This window comes from Mixophyes fleayi, chromosome 3 (genome assembly GCF_038048845.1).
Source record: "Mixophyes fleayi isolate aMixFle1 chromosome 3, aMixFle1.hap1, whole genome shotgun sequence".
Taxonomy (NCBI): Eukaryota; Metazoa; Chordata; class Amphibia; order Anura; family Limnodynastidae; genus Mixophyes; species Mixophyes fleayi.
The window spans coordinates 44,801,605-44,822,313 of record NC_134404.1 but is presented as its reverse complement, the minus strand read 5'-3'; positions in this window follow the sequence as shown (position 1 = coordinate 44,822,313).

Genomic DNA, 20,709 nt, shown 5'->3' with positions numbered 1-20,709 from the left:
GCAGATTAAAATGTCTACTGGAAAATCTTATATGGAAAATAATAACACTTGCAATGTGCTTGTAAAAAAGTGCCTTTATTGTAGCCATATGCCAATAGCCACATATTAAGTAATTTACACAAAATATTCTGTCTAGAAAAATGAATGATAAAACTGAGTATGATTATTGTCCGTGTGACATATTAGAATAGAACACTTCTGTTTTCCTACTTTTGGCACTTCTTCTAATCTTCCTTTAGAAGCTGTTTTCCATATAAATGCCAGGAACCTACTGCAGCAATTTGGGTGACTTTATTGATGATAAAAGCAAAAGATAGGAAATTCCATTGTAACATCTCTTCTATATTCATTTTGTTACTGTGCTCATTCCAGCAATATGATTCATTTGACCTTGGATGCTTTTGAATGTTCTTTTGCAGTTAAAATGCATTTTGTAGACAAAATCACATCACAAGTCAATAAACCTTAACATTCCATATATTTTCCTTTTTACACATTTATGATAGGAAATTCTCTCTATAGCCTTTCTTTTTTTGGTAATACGTGTTCCTAATAAAAAAACATACTATGTTTTGGCATATACACGACAGGAAGCAGAATGTTTTATTGATTTTCTGAGTTTTCCTGTATTTTCGAACATTTTTAGGCACAGACCTTTAATTTTTAATCTGTTAAATCACACTAGAACTCTTTTTAGACAACATATCAATGACCACAAGTATACAGTATATATATTTATATAGAGAGGGATATATCTATATCCTATCTATCTATCTATCTATCTATCCAATATATATATATATATATATATATATATATATATATATATATATATACATATATATAATTATATATATATACTGATCAGCCACAACATTGAATCCACTGGCAAGTGAAGTGAATAACATTGTCTTTTACAATGGCACATGTCATGGGGTGGGATATTTCAGACAACAAGTGAACAGTCAGTTCTTGAAGATGATGTTTTGAAAGCAATAAGAATTGGCAGGCATATGGATCTGAGCGACTTTGATAAGAGCCTAATTGTGATGGCTAGACAACTGGGTCAGGGCATCTCCAAAACACTTGTGTGGTGTCCCAGGTATTCAGTGGTTAGTACCTAACAAAAATGGTCCAAGGAAGGACAACCGGTGAACCGGCGACAGGGTCATGGGTTCCCAAGGCTTATTGATGCGCATGGGGAGCGAAGGCTGGTCTGTGTAGTCCAATCCCACAGGAGAGCTACTGTAGCACAAATTGCTAAAAAATTGCTGACTATTATAGAAAGGTGTCAGAACACACAGTGCATTGCAGCTTGCTGTGTATGGGCTGCGTAGCCACAGATCGATCAGAATGCCCATACAGACCCCATGTCTACATTCAAAAGTACCTACAATGGGCATGTGTGCACCAGAACTGGACCATGGAGTAATGGAAGAAGGTGGCCTGGTCTGATCTATCATGTTTTCTTTTACATCATGTGGACAGACGGGTGCGTGTGTGTTGTTTACCTGGGGAAGAGATGGCACCAGGATGCACTATGGGAAGATGGCAAGTCAGCGGAGGCAGTGTGATGCTCTGGGCAATGTTCTGCTGGGAAACCATAGGTAATGGCAGCATTCTTGTGGATGTTACTTTATCATGTACCACCTATCTAAACATTGTTGCAAACCAAGTACACCCCTTCATGGCAACGGAATACCCTAATGGCAGTGACCTCTTTCAACAGGATAATGTGCCCTGTCACACTGCAATAATTGTTCAGGAATGGCTTGAAGAACATGACAAACAGTTCATGGTGTTGACTTGGCCTCCAAATTCCCCAGATCTCAATCCAATCAATCATCTGTGGAATATGCTGAAAAAAAGTCCAAACCATGGATCCCCACTTTGCAACTTCGCAGCATTTTTATGAAGAACCATGGCCATGCTGGGATGTAACTTGCTTAATTAACGCATGAGCCATACATGTGTGTAAGTATCTGCTTCCAATATGCTTGGTGGTTCTCATTTAACAAGATGTTCCAATTTTTTATCCACTACCTGTGTGTTCTACATAATGGCCATATTAACACTAAAATTCCAGCAGGACTTGCACGACTTAAAGGTTCACTGCTAATGTCTTGGCGCCAGATACCACAGGACACATTCAGAGGTCTAATGGAGTTTATATCACGAAAGGTCAGAGCTGTTTTGGCGGCACATAGGGGACCTACACAATATTAGGCAGGTGATTTTGAGGTTAAGGCCCTTCCTTCCTTAGTGCCTGTTTATTTTGAAAACAAGATAAAATCCAAATAATACAGTTTTTTTCAGTTGTTTGTGGTATATTTATTTATTAACACTGCCAAACACAGATTTTTTTGCATTTGATAAAATAAAACAAGAATAATAAATACAGAATTCCCCAAAAAATAAACAATTTAAAACAAAACCTCATAAGCAGTGCCGTAACTAGACATTTTAGTGCCCTGGGCGAGACAGGGCACCGGCGCCCCCCATCTAAATGGGATTGACATTTAAGGAGTGGGTGTGGCCAACCTAATGTGGGGGTGTGGCCAACCTAATGTGGGGGGTGTGGCGATGGCACTGCTTGCACCTGCCCAGTTACGGCTCTGGCCTTACAAGAAGCATTACTCAATTCTGAAGATGTAAAATTGACACCAGCTACATTTATTCCTCACCAATGACAATACTGACATATAGTAAACAGCAAATTTAAATAGTTTTACAAAGAGTGCTTTGGAGAAACCCCAAACCTTTAGCAACTGTCACTCCCCCCTCTCCCCAACGGAGAAGCAAATCAATTTAAAACAAAAAAAAAAAAAAGATTGTACACATCGCAAATGGTGCAAAACTGCAGAGGTCCAATCAAAAAAATCTCCCTAAATTCAAACAATTATAAGGTAGAAGTGTTTTTTCTGCTGTGACAGACTATGTATGTACTGTACTATCTAATCACTAATATAAGCTTATAAATTGTGTCCCCTTAAAATCATTAAACCAAATTGAATTGTTCACAATAATAGGTTAAAACATGCATGTAAAACAAAAATACATATTTACAATAGCAGTGCCACCATACTGAAAACATTCCACTAACATGCTGCTCCTCCTAGCCGAAGCCCTCTGTGCAGCCAGCCATTTTCTTGGGCCTTTGCTAGTTCTGTAAGGACCAATCATTATTAGGTAAAAAAGTACCAACCTCAGTAGTTGTCTATTGCAGTCACTGGTACCGGTAAATTAGAAAGTTGTAGAAAGTTGCAGGGGCAAACGCAGGATTTCAAAAGGGGGGGGGGGTTCCAAATGTTTGTAAGGGGAAGCCTATTTAACAAGCATCATGGTGGTAATTGCACCGCCACAATACCTGTTCTGTTATTGCCATCACAGGATAGAGACAACAGATTAATATAGTTTGAAAACTATTTATTCTTTGAATAAAACATTTTTAATAAAAGGTTTTAAAATAAATATATATATTTTTAACCTATTTTTTTTCCACAGTATTGTAACTGAAAGCCCTAAACACTTAGTATAGTTTACAGCTATAAAACTCCTACATATCGCTGAACTGGGGGCCCTATTTGTAAATAGGCCCCAGTGTCTCAAATATAGTTTATAGCATAGTAACAGCCACTCACCTCTCAGCAGAAATGCTGTCGCCCCTGTTGTGGGGATATAAGGGGTGTCACCTCTGCTGTGTTATGCTCAGGCTGCGTCACGTGACGGCATGAAATCATGCATGCGCCCCTTTCTTTCTTGCTGATCTTTCTGCGACCGCAGACAGCTTCAGCATACATATGCAGATACTGCTTTCAGGGTGGTTTGATTTGAATGTGAGGGGGTTCTGGACAACTGTAAAATACCCCTAAGTGCCCACCTGGCACACATATGTAATGAGATGGCAAAATGAGATACACACAAAGGGGAGGAAAATAAGGGGACACAATGTAGAAATAGACATATAATCAAAAGGGGGACAGAGAAACACACATGGGGAGACACAGGCACACAAATGGAAAGGCAGAAACGGACATAAACACACAAAAAGAAGAGCTATGCACACATAAACAGGGAGGGGGGAGGGGGGCACAAATACATAGGGAGAAAGAGGGCTATACATACAAATTTGGATAAAGAGATGACACAACCAGGGATAGAGGAAGCTGATACAGACAGACACACTAGGAGGGGGGAGTGGCAAGATACACTGATACACAGTACACACAAACATGGGGGGGAGACAGGAGTCAGGACTGGGCTGCTGAAAAGTTTAAAAGAGGACAGGCATCTGCTACTCTGAGTAGTGGATCTGCTCTATTTACTAGCAAACATGGATGAAAGTATAAAGGAAGGGGGAACCCCTTCCCATTTCAAAATATCCCTTATAACCTAAGTTCTACCTTTCTTTACTCCCCCTCCCTCCCCCCTCTCATTTAGTTTATCCCCATTTCCGTTCCTCTGTCTCTTCTTCTTACATAGCAATTACTTTCACTTACCTCTTGCTGTTTCCTGTAGTGTGTGGCAGCCACGATCTCCTCTGTTCCTGCAGGGCTGTCAGTAGGATCCCTGAGCTGCAGTAATAGGCTGCACGGACCCTACAGTCATGATGAGTTCTGGCTCCGCCCACTTTTATAAAATAATGATTTAAAAAAAATGTAAAAAACCTCCGTTTACCAGAGGTAGGGATACAAGCACAGGGGAAAGGGGTTTCTTGGCAATTTTACCCCCCCCCCTCCTTGAGTGAGCGCCTGTGGGAGGTTATAATTCATTCCTGCATCAGAAGCAGTCACCTAAAGCAGGAAGTTCGGCATTTGGAACGCAAGTATGCGTTCCAAATTCCGAACAAGCTGCTTAAGGTGACTGCTTCTGATGCAGGAATGAGCTGTTGCTTGTGGCACCTGTGAATCAATTGAGCCTGGGTATAGAGGCAGGTATCGGGCGGCTGCGCCCCCCCTGGGCTTCCGCCCTGGGCGACGGCACCGCCCGCACCTCCCTAGTTACGGCTCTGCCCATAAGTATATATTTTCAATAGAAAGGAAAACTATACTAGATTTGTATTATGTTTATTTATGTTATAAATAGTGGCATATTAGATTTTTCTTTTAAATAATAGCAAACAATTGGGAAATTTTAGATTAAGCAAAACATATTCTATCCTGCTATATTTAAAACTGTATATGAATATAATAAAAATTCAAATTTAAACTTTGGATATTTTTCATTTGCATAAGAGATACAAAGATATAGCTGTATGCGTGCCTGTAAGTCAGAATGCTTTTTCTCTTATCTTTGAAGTTTGAAACATACATTTTCAAAAGCACCCGTGGCATTGATGTATAGACGGATTAGATAAAGATATAGGAGCTGAATTGGAGTTTAAAATTTTGCAGGAACGGAGCTGATTTATATTTCTATATTCCTGTGCGGATCACCGGTTGAATTGTATATGACCCTTAGAAAGATTCAACAATTCACCATATGACCTAAGATGTGATTTCCCAAGTAGATGTTCGTCTACCTTGGCTGTGCATGAAAGGCCGCATTTGCAAAGATAAATCTTCAAAGAATATATATTGAAAAATTTGCTGGAATTTTAGTGTCCGACCATTATGTAGAACACACAAGTAGTGGACTAAAAAATTGGAACATCTTGGTAAATGAGAACCACCAAGCTTATTGGAAGCAGATACTTACACACAGGTATGGCTCATGCGCTAATTACGCAAGTTACATCCCAGCATGGCCAGGGTTCTTCATAAAAATGCTGGACTGCCCTGGGACCTCAGTGACTTTGAAATAGGGGTTATTGTTGAGGGCATATTTGACAGTAGTTTCCGTGACCAAGGCAGCTGAACTTGCCAATGTTTCACAAACATCTATGGTGGAACTGGAAGGAAAACCTTCATCAGCAAAGGACAACAGTGAGAAAAAGAGCATTCTCCAGGTCCATGATATCATATCAAAGTGCAAAGCAATAGAGTTGTTCAACTGCAGATCAATTAGGTGCAAAATTGAGGAAGATATATGCAATTAGTAAGAAACTAGTAATATAAGTGATTGTACCTATACACATTTTGTCATATATGTTGAACTTTCATATGTACCGTGTGTAAAATTATTTTATTAAAATTACAATGTTATATTATTGCATAAGTAAAAATTATTTTTCATACATATATATCTGCATTGTGATTATGAATTTATACTGTCTTGATACAGGAAATGTTATATAGTTAACTCTGTGAGAATTGGAAGTTAGTTTAGTATAAAGGAATGGAGTAGTTGTGTCGTAAGAGGGAAAGTGTAAAAGATGTGTTTATGTAGCGACCGTATCCAGGAAAGACATATAGAGATTGTGTTTATACCTCAATTGCGCAAACTGGGCCTGATTCATTAAGGATATTAAAAAAAAAAAAATAGTAACTATGCACCTTAGTAAAACCATGTTCATTGGAGGGGGATGTAAATTTAAAATGTGATGGCAGATTTATATTTGGGGTAAAGAATGTCCTAGATCAACTTTAAATTTCAGTGTACAAATAAGCTATCAAGTATTTGTGTACTACATGAAAAAACAATCAGTATGTAACTTATGTGCAAAATAATAAACTAATTTGCACCTCTTGCATTGTAACATGTTTTGTCCAGGAGAAGACAGTACAATTAGTGAACTACTCATTGGCTAGCTGCCTTATAGTTTCAGGGTCCCTATAACTTAGATGTTAGTGCCACATATTGATGCAGTTTATACAATATATTGGTCCTGCTTGGTGGTGTTGACTGATTCAGAGTACAACTCACTTTTCTGAGACTACAGCGGCCCTCCTTGAATGTCACAGCATTGCCTTGCTTTATGAGTTTCTTGACTGAAACATGACATAGCATATAAGTATGCTTTATTTGCCTTTGACAAATGCATTCACCACTTACTGAACCCCTTAGACAGGAAGCCCATATAAATTCAATGCTATTAGTTTTTAACCATCAACGTACAATAATCACCAGGACTATATAAACATAATATTAATACTGAAATTAATTGCACACACAAATGATATACATAAAACATTAGGAGACACTTTACTGGTGACCTGGGTTATAGGGATATACTTCTTACAATTATGATGTCTTACTGCAAGTTGCGGCAGTGGATCAGTACAGATGTCACCCTGCTTTTGGTCGGCCCACACCAATGGAGAAACATGCAGACAAGTACCAACTGTACTGACAATGGGATCAGCATTTCCAAATTAATTTCCCACAGTAGTTCAGGGCCTTCAGGAACCATAATCTCCAGAGAGATTATGATCCTCAGATCAAGGTACCATCTCAGGTACCCCCACTAGTGTCCTCTGAGTATGGGTGTGTTGTTTCCAGGAAGAAGGGTAACATTGGCTGTGCTTATTTGAAGGTTGTGGCCATGGAGATGAGTACAGCTGGACCAGTAGCGGATCCAGGGCCGGGGGCGATCGGGGCCCCCCTAGCAGACACTTGCTGCCGACGGCTGCACAGTATGTGCAGGTCCGTCCAGCCGTGACAGGCAGGGACAGTGTGCTGTCCGGCTGCTCTGATTGTGTTTAAAACTGTGCAGCCGTCGGCAGCCTAAGATGTTAGAAAGGGGCGGGGCCTAAATCGCCCCCCCTAAATCGCCCCGGGTACAGTAGTTTTCTAGATCCGCCCCTGAGCTGGACTCCCCCACTGATAGACTGTCTCCCCAAGCTTGTGGCTTTAACTTTTGTCCTGGATCCATAAACAGTTAGAAGTAGGCAAGTCAAGTTGTGCTGAAGTTAAAAAAGAGGTTTTTATTAAAGAGCAAAACATATAAGCTACTTATAAAATAATTTTCTCTGCTTTTTCACACATGGCCCGGCATTCCCCTCTAGACTCGTTATTATTGACTGAATGGATATTTGGTAATAATGTTTCTGTGTGTGCAATAAGATAACTAAAAATCAGGAATTATCTTTTTTTCTCTCTGTTTCTTTGGACCTTTGTAGATAACAGTTTGATGGATGAGAGTAGCACGGTGGCGCAGTGGTTAGCAATTCTGCCTCACAGCACTGGGGTCATTAGTTCAATTCCTGACCATGACCTTATTTGTGTGGAGTTTGTATGTTTTCCCTGTGTTTGCGTGGGTTTCCTCCGGGTGCTCTGGTTTCCTCCCACAATCCAAAAACATACTGGTAGGTTAATTGGCTGCTAACAAATTCATCCTAGTCGGTGTCTGTCTGTCTGTGTGTATGTTAGGGAATTTAGACTGTAAGCCCCAATGGGGCAGGGACTGATGTGAGTGAGTGCGCTGTACAGCGCTGCGGAATTAGTGGTGCTATATAAATAACTGGTGCTGATGATGATGAGAGTTCCTATACCTGTGTATGTTTTCTTTCTGAAATCTTTCTTCTGGTGGCTGCCATGATAGGTGTGGGCAAGGTGTCCAGTACTGTCTTATATGAGCCCAAACAATTCCCCTATTATAAATTAATTCTAAAATTCTTCTGGTCTTTTTTTAAATACGTAAACAACTGGTAAAATTGAAAAAGCCAAATGAGGACTGAGACATTGTATGACATTACTGTGATTGAAAGGGACATAGCATCATCTGCGTGGTGCTGATTGCTGGGGACACCAGGGCTGGATGACAGAGCGGGAGCTGCAGGGAAGAGATAGCACAGACATTGCTGCAATGCATATTGAAGCTTATTACTCATAAGTGCTGTGATTTCTAATAGCTGTGTATTTTAAGAAAAAAAAATGTTCCGTTTGTTATGGTAGATGCGCATAAATATTTTTATTGTGGGGACACTTTATTTTAGAGTTTGAGTCGCTGAGCAATATAAATTTTCAAATAGTTCAACGTGGAAAGTCTCCATATATAATATAAACAGCCAGCACTCCAGATAGATAAAAATAAGTTTTTTTTGTTACATACCAACAGGCGTACTGCATATATTTATTTTTATTAAGTTGTCCAAAACAGTAAAAGCATTCTTAAGGGGGGGGTATGCAAATTGAACTCCAGCTAAAAATAAATCGCTTTCCGCTCAAATCTGAATACAAAAGCAATTTACGTTGATACTTTTAATATCTACCCATAGAGTAAATGATTGCAAGACAATAAAGACCCTTCATATTACAGAGCAGCTTTCATCACATTTGTTATTTTCATTTGCAAAAATGTGTCTTATCCTTGCCTAGGTTTGAGAAAAAGAAAATGAAAAAAGAACCGCTATTATGGCGGGGCATCTCCTGAGACGCAATAACAGATGCTGATTGGTCCTCGTACACCAATAACATGCCCTCTCTGGAAAATAATGTAGTGTCATTAAAATGTGACTTTTATTTCATATCCATAACATCTTGAGTTTAAAAAGCGAAATATAGCTAAATTTAAAATAAGTGAGTAATTAGTGGGTAGATTGGAAATATTAATGTTAGGCTCTAAAAAATGTATATGACTTGTGGGACTGGACCCCAACTGAAATCAAATTCCAATTGAGATAACTATATAAATATTCACACTTGTCTATAGTATAAAATATACTTGACATGTTGTTAGTTAAGATGTATCATCATCTTTGAGTGACAGATAAAGAATAATAACGGTAATATATAGCTCAAGTAACCAATGCTAATGTATGATAGTATATCTTCTTGTTTGAGTGTCCATAAAATGTAAAACTATATCCTGAATTATACCCTCTTGGATATAATAATCCAATATCAATATCTGACAATATTGCTGGAGAAACAAATGATATGCTGAGTTGCCTGGCCTGTTTTGCTAGTATTATCTGCATGTATCTGCATGTAAGCATCAGATAGATCATACTTACCTACTTTCTTCAGCTCCCTTCCGGGAGCCAGCCAGTGGGGGTGGGCGTGAGGGGGCGGCCAAAATCGTGTCATTTCGGCCCCGCCCCCTATGACATCATGACGCAAATTGCGTCATTTGACAGCGGGGGAGTGGCCAAACACCGCGATTCACCGGGAATCGCAGCGTTTGGGATCTAATTCTGCCCACTTCACTAGGAAGTGGGGCACTTCCTAGAGAAGTGGGCAGAATTCGGGAGATTGCCACACTCGCCCGGGAGTCCGGGAGACTCTCGCAAAATGCGGGTGCGAGAGTCTCCCGGACATTCCGGGAGAGTTGGCAAGTGTGAGAAAGATACAAAACCTTCAGCACTGCTGTCTCATTATTATTGTCTCAGTAGACAGAATAATGTGCTGGGTAAAAGTACTTCAGCCCCTATGACCAGTGGTAGATTATTCCAGTTACTTCTGCATGCTACTAATCACTTCTAGATATACTACATGTAAGGCTGGCTGTAAGATTGTGTTTGCAGGGGGTGTTAATTATATACATTTAAATTCCATATTGGAAATTAGCAACCACATAGCCCGTAAAATACATATACGTAATAGGTGACTATACTCATCTTGCGGTAGAATAAACACACTGTGATTGTACTGAACAACTGGGTGTTCACGTATCATCTACACCCAGATTAAGAAATTTAGTGGTATCAATAGTAATGTGATAAAGGGAGGGTTCATTCAGCATATACATCCAATAAATACAGACTGCATTTGTAAAGAATAGTTATTTATTATAAGGAACGCAACAATATAGCACATTTTGGTTACATTGTATCAAATTCTGTTATATGGCTTGTATTTATTACTGTGTACATGGTTACTGAATCTGATCAGAATCAGGCATTCAATATCAGCCTGTCTTACAATACATAAGTACCGCAGAAAAACTCAACGTGTTGCCCATTCAGTTGTAGACTCACTAACTGAGTCTTTCATAAAAAGATATCAAATATATAGCGCCACTGAATTTCAGAGCACTTAGGGTAGACAAACTGGGACGTTGGACTTTTGGGTTAGGCTTGGACACACAAGCAGACCTTGTGACAATAGCACTGAAAGTATGGCCATGGGCCCATCAGATCTTGACTCCTGTGAAGTGTGAGGGAGTTCTGAGTCAACCATAGTTGGATTAGTTGCTGGAGGAGCTTCCTCGGGCTGCTGGGACGAGCAAATTCTTGGAGGACGGTGGTAGGTCTATCATATCCATAAGGAAGTTTGCTTTTGGACAGTTTGGCCTGGAACAAAATGTGGAAGACGATGTGCTACTCGGTCATAACTTGTTTTGCTGGACAACCGCTTTGAGTTAAGTACTGTTTGTACTCATGTTTGTACTTGTTGCAATTGTTGCTTTGTAACAGAGATGTGAGTCCTGATGCCACCCTTGTAATGTGATTTGAGATAGCTGTTGGCACACATCGTCAGCCAAGATTTCACGCTGTACCTCATCCATTTGGTTGAAGGATAGTATTTGCACAGACATGATGTCATATTCATCCACAATTTGTGGGCACTCTGTGTAAGGTAAGTAGGCACAGGAGAGGGCATCAGACACAAATAATTCTTTGCCATGTTCGTATACAACATACAGATGGTATTTCTGTAACAAGAGCATCATTCTTTGTATGCGGCCAGAAGCATTATATAGAGACTTCCTCTGTATGGTGACGAGTGGCTGCTGGTCTGTCTCAACAGTGACAGGATGCCCATATATAAAGTCATGGAACTTGTGGCAGGCAAACACTAATGCCAAAAGTTCTTCTTCAATCCGTGTATATCGCGATTCAGTCTCAGTAAGTGCTCTGGAGGAGAAGGCTATGGGCCTGTTATTTTGGAGGCAAACAGCACCCAGTTTGTGTTGTGAGGCATCTGCAGAGATCACCACTAGTAAATGCACATTATAATACTTGGCTTGTTAACATTTAATTTTGTAACTGCAGCCTGCTGTGGCTCCTGCCAGCACCCTTCTGTATCTTGCTGTAGGAGCTGTCTCAATGGTGCACTTGTCTCACTGTAGTTGGGAAGAAATTTTGACAAGTAGTTTGTCATTCCCAGGAATCACTCAACACTAAGTTTGTCCCTAGGAGACAACATATGCTGAATGACCACCGTTTTTTCAGGGTCTGGCTTGACCCCCCCTGTCAGTGAGGAGGTAACAAACATAAGGAACTTCCGACACCTGGCACCTGCATTTGTCTGTTTTGAACTTTAACTTTATGACACATATACTTTACAATACTTGACGGAGGTGTAACAGGTGCTACGGGAGACAAAGCCACACAAAAGAATTCCTTTCACAACAACCCAGATATTCACCCGATCCTGAGGGACCACTACGAGACACACCATACCTTTCTTCTCCACTAACAGAAACCACCCCTCATGTCTGCTCACACATCCTTGGCTAACCGGGTCCACTCGAACTCAGCCACAATAAACTCAGAGGCATGTACATCTCTACACCTATGGACCTTGCGCCCAGCTCAAACTGTTTGGGCCTTGTGTCCAGCAAACTATTGGGGTCTTGTGCCCCAGCAAACTATAGGGCCTTGCGCTCTGCCTAAGCTCAAGGGCCTTATGCCCTGCACACAGGGCCTTGTGCCCTATCTAAACCCAAGAGCTTTTGCGTCCACTCTACCTCTAAGTAGAGATGAGCGCACTCGGATTTCTAAAATCCGAGCCCACCCGAACGTTGCCGATCCGAGCCGGATCCGAGACAGATCCGGGTATTCCCGCCAATTGCAAAACTGAAACCGAGGCTCTGAGTCATAATCCCGCTGTCGGATCTCGCGATACTCGGATCCTATAAATTTCCCGCTAGTCTCCGCCATCTTCACTCGGGCATTGATCAGGGTAGAGGGAGGGTGTGTTAGAGGGAGGGCGTCTGTCCTGCTATATCTCGTGCTGTTCAGTTCTGTGCTGTGCTGTGCTGTTCTCTGTGTTCTGCTCAGTCCAGTGGTGCTGTGTCCTGTGCTCTGTGCTTCTGAGTTCAGTGGTGCTGCTGGGTCATGTGCTGTGTCCTGTTCAGTCCAGTGGTGCTGTGTCCTGTGCTCTGTCCTTCTGAGTTCAGTGGTGCTGCTGGGTCCTGTGCTGTGTCCTGTTCAGTCCAGTGGTGCTGTGTCCTGTGCTCTGTCCTTCTGAGTTCAGTGGTGCTGCTGGGTCCTGTGCTGTGTCCTGTTCAGTCCAGTGGTGCTGTGTCCTGTGCTCTGTCCTTCTAAGGGCATTGGTATTTCCCCATTATTCCCAAATTATAAAAAATGTCAAAAAAAGTTATAAAAAAATAAAAAAAAAATAATAATTATAAAAAAAAAAAAAAAATATCCCAAAACAATCCTGCAGTATAAGTCCATTGGTACTGCTATATTACAAAGTTCACTGATTCAGCAGTATAAGTCTAGTGGTACTGCTATATTACAAAGTACACTGATTTTGCAGTATAAGTCCATTGGTACTGCTATATTACAAAGTTTACTCATTCTGCAGTATAAGTCCATTGGTACTGCAATATTACAAAGTTCACTCATTCTGCAGTATAAGTCCAGTGGTACTGCAATATTACAAAGGTCACTCATTCTGTAGTATAAGTCCAGTGGTACTGCAATATTACAAAGTTCACTCATTCTGCAGTATAAGTCCATTGGTACTGCAATATTACAAAGTTCACTCATTCTGCAGTATATGTCCAGTGGTACTGCTGTGTAACTCCAGTCCAGTGGTACTCTCCTGTGCCGCATATAATTTTTAAAGGCTTTGCCGAGTGTGTGTGGCATCGGGGTACACTCTCTTGTGCTACATATAATGCAGAACAAAAATTTGGAGGATAAAGTAGGGAAAGATCAAGACCCACTTCCTCCTAATGCTAAAGCTGCTGCCACTAGTCATGACATAGACGATGAAATGCCATCAACGTCGTCTGGCTAGCCTGATGCCCAATCTCCTAGTACCGGGCATGTAAAATCCAAAAAGCCCAAGTTCAGTAAAAGTAGCAAAAAGAGAAACTTAAAATCATCTGAGGAGAAACGTAAAGTTGCCAATATGCCATTTACGACACGCAGTGGCAAGGAACGGATTAGGCCCTGGCCCGTGTTCATGACTAGTGGTTCAGCTTTACCCAAGGAACTAAGCCCTCCTCTCCCCCTACAAAAACATTTTCTTCAAAGTATTTACAAGCCTTGCAATCTAAATTAACAAGAGGTAGTGACGTGCTAGAACTCCACCCTCTATATGCTGCAGAGGATGGAGGAGCATAAAAGGCCATTCAAGCCTACACAGCCACCTACGACATAGGAAAAGGAGTGGGGATGCGCCTGAGTCAAGCGCACTGGAGAATGATTTCCGTGTTGTGCAAGGTTCTGGCAGTGTATGTCGGGCGTGACGTCATCACGCCCGCCCGACATCCATTGTGGAGCGCGACGGAGGAGGAGACCAGGGAGGGACCCGGATCGCCAGCTGACAGCACGGTAAGTATTTTCTTCTTTTTTTGCAGGGTTTTTTTTTTTCTGCCTCCGGAGGGCCCCCCTGGGCTGCAGGGCCCATATATATAATCATTTTTATTTTTTTTGTATATATAGGGGCCCCGGTGCACTTCTGTGCCCGGGGGCCCAAGAGGTTCTTAAGAGGGCCCTGGATACTCTGACAACCTAATGGTGTCAGAGTCAGGATTAAATAGGAGCGCCAGGAAGGTGATAGGCTGGTGGCTAGTGACGTCACTGATCGTCAATGGGGGTCCAAAACTAGTTGCGGATTGTCATGGAAGCGCTCAGATGGCCGTGGGAAGTTGCTTCCCTGTTGCTTAGCAGCAGGGCTTCCCTGGTCGGAAATAACAGGCCACCATCCCCGCTCTATGGATGTGATGCGGGGAGGGTGCCTGACAATACTACGCTTTCTTTAATTCCCTTGTACACCTCTCAGACTCGTCATTAAGTATGCAGATGTGAATGGCTGTTTCTCAAGTCAATTTTTTTTCTTTTAACAACTGTGTGCGTACAGTATCATTATGAATACCACAAACAATTCTGTCTCTGATTAGTTCATTGGTGATGGTGCCGCAAACACATTTTTTTTCCTAGTAGCTTTAATGTTGACACATATGTTCAACACGCCTTTGATTTGTGGTATTAAATACATGTATGTCCTTTATTACATTCTTTACGGATAAACATATCCCCTCTAACAGTTTTAAAAGCACTTTGGGAGTCCTCATTATCCTCCCCTTCCTCATAGACAAGTGATAACATGTTTACTCAGCATAACTAGAATGCAGAACAGAGAACAGGAACTCTCCAGCATGCATAGCCAATGACTTCTCATCCTCCAAGGCTCTAGCAGGTCATATATTTACAATTAACTTATATGGTCAGAAATCCAAGAGTGCTATATCTACATGTCTAAGAGTTCACGCCGTGTATCTGTACCTCATTACCCTCACATGCTGAGATTCTCTGGAACGTCAAACATATAAAGTATGATAGGTTAATAGCGTGTTTTTGTCTCTAATTAAGGCTATTTTGCACACTCACTAAATGACAAATTAATATTATGTACCTATTATTGATCAGTTTACACTCCCAGGAGTTTAGGATCACTCAGATGTTCACTTGTGTTTTAACATGGAATTATTGTTAGTTTGATTGTTACCGAGGGTGTTTGTTACTAAACAGTCTATGTGCTCTGAATCTCAGGTTTGTTATATATTTCATATCTGTATTTTTGACAGGATCAATTAGGGGCCTACTTAACAAGTATTTTTAGCCTAAAACCCGCGTATAACCGCAAATTAAAGTTATTTATAACTAAAGGATCGCAGCAGATAACTCCGATGACTTCTCCCACTGACATTGTATGCAAAAGCAGTCCACACAGGTTGCAATGAGGAGTGCGGTTTTGCGTGATTTAATAAGTTCCGAAAATCCATATCCGAAGATGGCGTTAGCCATTGAAGCCTATAGCATTGCGGTAGAGGGATCTTCGGATCCCTCACCATAGCTTTCCTGCTCTACCCTCCAGTCAGTATCGGAAGTATGTCTCTGGGACGCATAACCTTAGGTCAAAAGCAGTATTGCCATCGTGACCTGAGAAACTGAAGTTTTTAGGTAAGTGATATCATCACCGGGACAGCTTCTTATCGGACGCACTGTCCCAGGATGAAATTTTTTTATTAAATGGGGCTGAAAAACTCATCTATTATCGTTGCAATGACAGATGATTATTAAGGGGGCACCTCATTGATTAATTAATATGCCCCTTAGTGAGCCTCCAACTGATCGGGTAACACGCTGAGTTTTTAGTGCTTCTTATTGATTGCAAGACAGGCTGATGTTAAATGCCTGTGTCTGATCAGTTTCAGTAGCAATGTACAGCAAAAAAAGTCCTATAACAGAGTTTAATACGTACAGTACATTGTAACCAAAATTTGCAATATTGTTGCGTGCTTGAGAATAAATAACTATTGTTAACAACTGAGGTCTCTATTTATTGGATGCTTATGCTGAATGAACCCTACAATTATCACATACTACAGAATATCTTAATCTGGGTATAGACAGATGACACATGAATACCCAGACTTAAGTGCAATTACTGTGGGTTTATCCTAACGCAAGATGAGTATAGTCACCTATTATGTATGTGTATGTCACAGGCTATGTTGTTGCTTATTTACAATATGGAATTTAAGTGTATATAGTTATCACCCTCCGCTAACACAATCCTACTGCCAGCCTTACAAGTGGTATATATAGAAGTGATTAGGAGCATACGGAAGTAACTGTAATAATGTAACACTTGTCATAGCGGCTGAAGTACTTTTACCCTGCACATTATTCTGTCTACTGAGACAATAATAATGAGAAAGCAGTTCTGAAGGTTTTGTATCTATCTGATGTTTACATCCAAATACATGCAGTAATACTAGCAAAACAGGCCAGGCAACTGTTCATATCATTTGTTTCTCCAGCAATATTGTCAGATATTGATTTGGATTATTATATCTGGGTATATATCCAAGAGGGTATAAATCAGCATATAGCTGAATTATACATTTACATTTTAAGGCTACTCGAACCTGAACATATACTATCATATACTAACATTGGTTACTCGAGCTATATATTAATATTATTATTCTTTATCTTTCATTCAAAGATGATGATATATTGTGACTAATTACACGTCAATTTTATTTTCAAGTATAGACGAGTATGAATATTTCTATAGTTATCTTAATTGGAATTTGATTTCTGTTGGGTTCCGGTCCCACAAGTCATATAAATTGTTTAGAGAATAACAATAATATTTCCAATCTATCCACTAATTACCTACTTGCTCCTTAAGCTTATGATTTTATGGATATGTAATAAATAATTTATTTACACTAGATTGTTATCCAGAGAGGACATCTTATTGGTTTACGAGAACCTATCAGCAACTGTTATTGTGCCTAAGGAGGTTAGTGCCCGAGTTCCCCACTATAATAGTGCTTCTTTTTTTCTTTATCGTTTTCTCTATCCTATTACTGAGGGATCACCCTATTAAAGGAGTTTATATATACATTCAATACCTTACAATAATGGGGACTTGTTATGAATACTATTGATATCTTGTCACGGGCACTAGGAGTCTTTACCCAGGGATCACCAGGTGATGGACTTACCAGAGCAATATAGGTGGTAATATGGTACTCTGGCAGCGGGGTGATCACGGAACAGGAGACAGCAGATGGTAGAGAATGCTCGAGGAAAGTCTATGACTAGCAGCACTGGTAATATATAGGTAATAGTACACGAGGAACTTAATGGACAAAGGAAACGTGAGGGTAGTCAGTGGTCTGCGGATAGCAAGTTGTACCACTGCTATAGTGAGGAGGAATGTCCAGACATAACGAGGAGGTGATGAGAGTCAGCGGTCTGCGTTAAGCAAGTTGTACCGCTGTCTAGGTGAAGGAATGGAATCCTAGGTGGAGGTATCCGGAGAGTCAGTGGTCTGCGTTAGCAAGTTGTACCACTGAAATATATGTGAGGAGGAGCACGGGGAGATAAATGTAATACAGAGTATACGCGGGCACACTGAACTTGATCCCACGATGATATGCACAAAGTATTAATAACTGAGCAGCACTGCACAAATATACAAAGTCACGGGAACTATCCAGACTACAAGGTAACACAGTCAAATGATGGCAATTGTCTCAGTGGATAGGCAACTCCAGAGAAGAATAACTCAGTCCAGCAAGGTATGCAATACACGAGCACAGTCAATGATAAGTATGCATACCGTGGTTCAGAAGAGCAGGCTGTCAGAAAGGAGTGCAGGGATACCTGAGCGGCAGGAGGCCGGCAGGATGCGAAGTCCCAGGGAAATGGAAGCGGAATCCAAGTAGGTGCAGCGCACAGGTAGGTAGACCAGCAACGATGGAAACAATACTCAGGAAGCAGTAGTATATAGGACTGGTCGCCTGGAGATCACTGAAGAGTAGAAGTGGTATGGCAGAGAAGACAGCAGCGGAGCGTTGATCCAATGCAGACAGGCGATTTGACACAGGCAGGAACACTGTAGAAGCACGGAGAGCGGATCAGCTGGCTGCAGACACGAGGAGTACTGGAGGGTAGCGATAATACAGGACACTGCAGATACATGGAGGTAGCAGATAGGAATCAGCAGGTGCAGTCACGATGAAACACGAGAGAATTGAGGTAAGCTGGAACTGTTGAACATGGAGACAGCGGATAGGAATCAGCTAGAGCAGTCACGATGAAACACGGGAGAGTTGAAGTGAGCTGGTAACTGTAGTGCACGGAGGCAGCGGATAGGAATCAGCTAGAGCAGTCAGGATGAAACACGGGAGAGTTGAATTGAGCTGATAACTGTAGTGCACGGAGGCAGCGGATAGGAATCAGCTGGTGCAGTCTCGATGAAACACAGGAGAGTTGAAGTGAGCTGATAACTGTAGTGCATGGAGGCAGCGGATAGGAATCAGCTGGAGTAGACACGATGAAACACAGGAGAGTAGAAGTGGTCTGGAAACCACAGGAGAGTTGAAGTGGTCTGGAAACCACAAGGGAGTTGAAGTGGTCTGGAAACCACAGGAATCAGCTGGGCTGAATACACGAGGAAACACAGGAACACCTTCAGAGGCTCATGGGGAATGAGACTCCAAGATCAGGCAACGAGGTATAGACAGCAGGTGCCTTAAATAGGGAGTGTTGCCTGATCAGCCAATTAACTAAAAGGAACAGATACTGAAGGTTTGAAAGGGCTGCACATGCGCAGACCCTCAGGATGGTGGACGGCCACGGTTCCTAAACATACGGGAAGAAGCACTCACAGTCTGGTGAGTGACAGTACCCCCCCTTTTATAGGTGGGCACCGAACACCTGGAACCAGGCTTGTCCGGAAATTTGGAATAAAACTTCTTAAGAAGAGCTGGAGCTTTGAGATCTTCAGCTTTGATCCATGAACGCTCCTCAGGACCAAAGCCCTTCCAATGAACGAGGAAACGAAGAACTCCTCGCGAAATTTTTGCGTCCAATATGTGCGTAATATCAAAGTCTTCCTCCTGATGAACTTGAATTGGCTGAGGTGCTGAAGGAGAGACCGAGAACCGGTTGATGATGAGAGGTTTGAGCAAGGATACATGGAAGGCGTTGGAAATACGAAGATTCTTAGGAAGTAGAAGTTTGAAACAAACTGGATTTATCACTTGAATGATCCTATACGGACCAATAAAACGAGGAGCGAATTTCATAGATGGGACCTTCAAACGAATATTTTTGGTGGATAACCAGACACGATCTCCAATTTTCAATGGTGGAATAGCCCGCCTCTTTTTATCTGCAAAAGACTTATATCTGGCAGATGTCTTCTTTAAACAGGTTTTGACCTGGGACCAAATATTTTTGAAGGTCTGACAAACAGTCTCTACAGCAGGAACTTGGGTGGGAGGCAGGGCAGGAAATTCCGGAAAAGACGGATGGTGACCGTAAACCACAAAGAATGGAGTTTTGGAGGATGACTCATGGTACATGTTGTTATGAGCGAATTCAGCCCAAAAAAGCAATTCTACCCAGTTGTCTTGATTGGCTGATGAGAACATCCTTATAAAGGTTTCAAGATCTTGATTGACCCTTTCGGTTTGTCCGTTTGATTGAGGATGGTAGGAAGATGAAAGTGCTAATCGTATGCCCAAGGTCTTACAAAGGGCCCGCCAGAATCTGGAAACAAATTGTACTCCTCTATCTGACACAATCTCAGACGGACATCCATGAATACGAAAGATTTCTTTGACGAAATGCTCAGCTAGAGTAGAAGAGGAAGGCAAACCAGACAAAGGGACGAAATGAGCCATCTTTGAAAATCTATCTACCACTACCCAAATAGTATTACAGTTTTTACTAGGAGGAAGATCAGTAACAAAGTCCATACTAATATGGGTCCAGGGCTTGGACGGAATGGGTAGTGGTTGAAGCAAACCCGCTGGAGTTCTGCGGGAGGTCTTAAACTGAGAACACAATTCACAAGCGGCTACTAACTCTTTGACATCTCTCCTCATAGAAGGCCACCAGTAACTTCGAGAGAGAATCTCAAAAGTCTTGCGTTCACCAGAGTGTCCAGAAAAACGAGAAGAGTGGAACCACGAAAGGATTTTTCTCCTAAGAGTAGGAGGCACGAGGGTCTTCCCAAATGGTAGCACTTTAGTGGAAGAAGCAGCCAGCGAAATACATTTGGGGTCTAGTATAGAGTGGTTGGAAACCTCTTCAACGTCAGAGGACGTCACAAAGGCTCGGGATAGAGCGTCAGCTTTCTTGTTCTTTGCAGCTGGTTTGAAGGTTATGATTA